Consider the following 6,000-nt stretch of genomic DNA (forward strand, 5'->3'; position numbering starts at 1 on the left):
GAGGCCAGGTGCAAGGCTATGTATTCATGGAAACGGCTGGTCTCACCATCATCAACCTGCTCATCCTTGCAGACATCTTTCTCTGCCCGAAGTCTGTCATTGTCTTTCTTCCACAGTCCTCTCATTTTCAGCTCCCTCAGGTATTATCTCTTCCATTTCCCTTTCTTCTCTTTTGCCCCAAGCCTTTGCCTGTGGTTTCACAAATCCTGTGATCTAGTTTGTTCAGCAAGTGTCTTTTGCTGATCCTGAAAATCACGTTTCCCTTTTCACAAGGGTAATGGTTATCTGCAACAGTTTCTGTCACTTGCTCTCTCCTTTCCTTTCTTTATGCAGCTGGTGTAATTGCCACACTGAGGACCCTGCAATCGTTTTCTCACAGGCATTAGTTCTGCTACAAGGAAGCTATTGGTTGAGGGACTGGAGGTGATGTACTTTCCAGAAAAGTTACCGACAGAAGATGATAGATGCCTTCAGCATACCAAATACACATACTACTTTAGGTATACTGCAAAACGTTGTCACTCTTGGCCTGCAAACAGAACATAAAGATAAAAACTGAAACCAGAGGACGTATGTCTGTATTGGAAAATAACAACAAAAGTTACTATGAGATGCACCTGAGAGGAAGTTTAAAAATTTAGTCTTTGTCTAAACATGCATTAAATTACATGAAAACTATTAAATGCTCATTATTACTGTTCATCTCTTAATTAATATTAATTTGTTCATTATTATCTGCAGCTGTCATCAGCTTTGTCCTTTTTATTGTGTTATCTATATTTGTCACTTGTTACTGATATCCTTTTTCATCTATAAATAAAATTGGTCTACAAAAAATGTAATATTAATGTAAAATGCTGAGCATAAATTGAGGGCTGGAAAATAAAAGCCAGAAAGTATCAGCGTATTCCGAAGTTTCAACTGACTATAAGCTCCACCACTTGGTACCCTACGTATCAGGCTGTAGAAGTCATATGGAAGCCATCTTTCATTGCCAGTGATATTGCTAGAAATTGTTAGTCTGACATATTTGGAAATTATACCAAAGCTGTGCTGCAAACAGGTGAACTTGTACATGATGAAATGTGGTATATTGATTTTATTATTATTATTTTTTTTTAATAATGAGACACATGACAAAATGGTGAAGAAAGCTTCAGATTCTTTTCTTAAGCTGGACACTTTCAATTCCCCTTCAAGGTGTAGTGCCAGAGATCATTTGATTCACTTTAAAAGAGAAGACTGTAATCTTTCTGACTCTTCCTATCTCCCTTGAAGCTTGAGGTAGTTCTGAACTGCTCAGCCTCTTGGGATAGGCTAGAGCAGCCTTAAGGCTACACTGGTTTGTGCAATCTGCCATGATTGTCTACATCTGTCACATGTGAAAAACAACGACCCTCTGGCATGTGGGGCATTTACAAGTGCAAGAGGGCTGAAATAGCAGTGAGCATCTCGTCACCATTTATAAATACTTTTTTACGTGAGCACTGGCTGGTTTATGAGGTAAAGTAGGTTAAGCACCTTTCTCCTTTGCTATTAGCTTCACAAGTGTTAAGAAATGAAAGGAAGAAGGTACTAGAAGGTGTGAAATTGTGCTTTTTTCTCATGCACTGTCCAGCAGAACTGAGTGAACACCTGGAAGACTATTCTCATCATGGGAGACTAAATGTTTGCCTGGGGAGGGAGTCCTGCTTGTACACAAGCAGATAAGGCAACTTGTGGGAACCGTGGAAATGTCGTTTTGCACTGGCAATGAGACAGCTGGTGAAACCACATCTGTATGTACCAGCTAGCCAAAAGCCCATGCATGAATGTCAGTGTTTTCTATGTCGGTGATGTGTCCTGTCAAAAGACACTAGGACTGCTGTGTGCTGAGCCTTTCACTGCTTTTTTTTTACCTTTGCATCCACTTGGAGGCCAGGATAGGGAGAGCTGAGACTGCAGAGCAGCTTACACTGTTCTAACAGAAGTCATCAATTTTTCATCTGAAGCTTCTTGCTTTGATTCTGACACAAGACATTTCATCAGGTCATGACTTATTTTCACAAAAGCAGGACCATGTTTTATCTGTCTGGTTTCTTTGTGGGACAGTTGTGTCACTTTATTTTTTTTCTTTAAATAGCAGTGAAAGGCATCCTTTGTGTTTTCAATTTAGGAGTGCATCAGTGAGGTGAAAAATACAGCATTACTCTTATGTCTATTTCAGTTGAGGGCACAACTGTGCATTTTGATGTTATGTTTCAGCCTTTTCTTTAATCAGAAAAGCAGAGGCTTTCTTCTGTGCTGCTTTCTATTTAACCTCCAAAACAACTGCAAAGTATTAGAATGACTCCAGTATCCTCTCCAGCATGAATGTTTCTTGAGCTCGAGAGAAATGCCCACAGTTTCACTGGGCTGGTTATCTGACAGACTGCTCATAAGAAACAGCTGATTCTTATTTTTATATTTTTTTTAACAGAACAGCTTTGTCTTCCTGTGATCAATCTTTTTGGCTACAGCAGTAAATATGCTAAACTGCAGGTGCCAGCAAGCTTTGAGGCAGTTTGAGATGTGAATGTTGACCCACGGTTGTGTTTTGTGAGGCCATCAAATAGCCTACCTTATGTACAACTATTTGATCTATTCGTTAACTTGGGTTTTTAAGTTAATATGTGCTTAATTACTTAAGGAATTAAATCCAGTGTGGGAGAGATGCAAAACAGCCAGTGGTTTAGGAGTTTAGTAAATAATCTCAGCTTTGTTCAATTTTGCTCTAGGTCAGGCTGCTGCATGGAGTAATTCCATATGGCAACCTGATTTGAGCTTACTCAAAGTAAACCTTAAAATGGATTTTGGCAAAATCCATGCAGCCATCAGGAACCCATTCTCAGTTTCTGCTGAGGACTTCCTGATAGCTTTTTTCATTAAAAAAAAAAAAAAAAAAAACAAACAAAAAACCAACAACCCCTAAAAACCAAACCAAACCAAATCAAAACAAACAAAAAACCCCAAAACCTCACAACCTACCCAACAGAAAAAGAGAAAAACTTTGACACTTTTTAACAGTCTGAAATACTCTTTCCCCCCTCTCAAATCTTAACCATCAAAAAGCCCTTTAGGCTGCTCTGATTTATGCCAAGAGCTATAGAAGTTAGGAGGTGAAAACATGGTTTACATGACTTTGCCTCCCCCTGGCTTGCTTTGCTCCGTGCCATTGATGATGTGGTGTAACCTCTCGTGGTGGAGAAGCTTGATGGTGGGGCATGGTGGCTGCCTACATTTCTCTTCACCTTTCTGCCCTAGCTCCCATGCCCAGGAGCAGCAGCTGCCTGGTCCGTCACCAGCTTGTGCCACTGGGGTGCATGGGTTAGCAAAGCCTCTGCTGCTCAGGTAGGGATAGAGGGAAGCACAGGGATTTGAGCAGTGAGAGAGCCTCCTGTGGGGTTCCTTCAGTGTCAAAAGCCAGGGGTAAAATCCTGGCATTAATGAAGTCATTGACAGAAATACTTTGGTCCCACTGAAGCGTGGCCAAAAATGTAAAAACATTTTGAAAACAGCACATGAGGCAGCTCAGTGTGCCTCCCTCAGAGGAGCAAGTGAAAGCATAAGTAAACAGAGAGATTTACTTGTGTTCGAAACAAACGTAATTAAAAAACCCCACACAAAATCCTCTCTTGTCATTTAGCTGAATGATCTCAAATGTGAATAAAACCCCTGAGGTAAAACTTGTGCTAGAGAGTAGAAATTCTGGCAGGGATATTTGAATGTGGGGCTCTTAGGAAAAGCCGCTGATTGAAATCAATACAGCAAGACCCAGAATCTGAAAAGACCATTTCTGAGACCTGAGAGGGTCACTGAGCAGAACTGTCAGTTGATAGTATTGAGGCTGCAATTGCCTTCACCAAGGTGCTTCAGTATTTGCTTTAGTGACTTTTTGCAGGCAGCGGCTGAGCATACATTTAACACCCCACCTGAGATCACCCTGCTGGGGGAAGGGAAGTTTTTAAAGACTTCTGTAGTTTAAACAACTCCCTCACCTCCCGTACTACCACGTCACAGATTCGGTATATTAATCAATAATGTTTGATTAATATACTGCAGCAAATTAATTGAAGAGGTTATTTTTTATGGAGAGAATTTTGAAGGGATCAAAGTTCTCCAGTTTCTGCTTCTATGTTTAAAAACATTAATTAATTTGACTTTTTAACAAATTGTGATTTACTACATGAAACTTTTTTAAACAGACCTTGTTAATATTTTCATTTTTCACACTGTAGCAACAGATCAGATTTCGGTGTCTGTTTTTTTGTTTTATTATGCAACACTTGATTAGGTAATGGCTTCACACAGAGGGGCAAAATACAGAAACTGTATAGCATTAGAAATTACTGTAAACATTTCTTAGTAGTTTAACAGAAGAAGAAAAGTGGTTAGAAAATACATAAACAGAGAAACTGCACTTCCATTTTTTACATGGCATTGTTTTTCCTCACTGGAATTGTCACGTTATAAAAATAGCATTAAAAAGTCAAGAGTAAGATTTTAACTTTCCATTTATTCCGTAAAGAATATACTGTATTTTGATTACAGGGTACTTTTACAATGGCTGAAGAGTTACATTTTATGCTCACTTAAAACCATATTACTTTATGTATAGATGAAAAATTAATTCAAATTCAATTGCACTGTATTTGCATTACAAGGAGGTGCACAGGAGAGAGAGCATTCAAGTAGAGTTTGCCCAGCCCAGTGTTACCATTTTAATTACTGTCCATCTTTAGTACTCACTCTCAGCAAGTCACTCCAGCTCACTGAGGTAAGTGGAACTGTACCAACTAGTTCCAGGTAAAGATCGCAAAATCTTTTTCTAGTTGGGAATTATTTAGGGTGATAGTGAACACTGCTTTGACCATGTATGTTGAATCAACTAGTTTTAAAATTCAGACACACCTGGTAAGAGCATATTCACTGTGATACTAGGCACTGATACAAGGACCACATAAATTCCATGAGATGAAGAACAGGGAGAAAGCATGCAAATTCACAAGGGTACAATGCATTTGCAATATGGATTATACTTATCTTTTTATTTGCCACAGACAATGTAAATTATGTGCAACAGAATGGAGATTCAAATTATCCAGCATCTGCATAACAATATAAATTACACTGCACTAAGTATGCTAGAGAAAAAAAGACTTTACCAGTATCTAATTCAAATTAAACAGTGTAAAAAGCAGTGTCCAAAAATCAGTCCCAAACTAATGATGAGTGGATCTTTGCAAGTAGAGAAGTTCAACTACATTTTGGTGTAAGTACATTATACATATGGGTTTTCAAACACATTCTTCCAATTTACTTTTACTTACTTCATTCATAGGCAATATTAAAATAATAACAAGCGCCTGAGATTTTGCAATGCTTATGTGAGTGCATCTATGTTAAGATGTTTAGTATCTCTCCCATTGTACCATATTGTACATGCTGTCTTTTGATCTCCTTACGGGGTTCCTTAACCCCTTAACGGAGAATGCTTTGCCAATCGTACACTTCTGTTCCCTGGAAAGTGGGTATCTATTAGTTGCCTGCTGCAGCTGTGAATAATCTAGTCACTGTCTTGTGTCAGTCTTACTCTCAAAATCACAAGACAACCTGAGGGAAATTGTTGGTTCTCCCATAGATTTCACAGATTTGAATTTACGTTGTTTCTGACTTTATAAATTCAGACTGTAGAGATTTCAGAAGTCAGAGAACAAAATGACTAAGGCAAGAGTCATTCAGGTTCTTACAATATAAAAAAGTGGCACACAGAACTACAGAATAATTATAATTCTGGCTGGAAACTGATGGATGACTGTAGAAGGAAGATAAAGAAAAAAAACCCATGAAATGAGGTTAGCATGAAGGCAGACATTAAGCTTCCTTTAACTTGAAAGATTCAGTGGAATTGTTAGCAACTAGTATGCTTTGTTTATTTGTATTGCTTGAATATTTATCTTTTGCAAGAGAGAAACAATTTTA

Source organism: Lathamus discolor, chromosome 5 (assembly GCF_037157495.1).
Source record: "Lathamus discolor isolate bLatDis1 chromosome 5, bLatDis1.hap1, whole genome shotgun sequence".
In the NCBI taxonomy this organism is placed as follows: domain Eukaryota; kingdom Metazoa; phylum Chordata; class Aves; order Psittaciformes; family Psittacidae; genus Lathamus; species Lathamus discolor.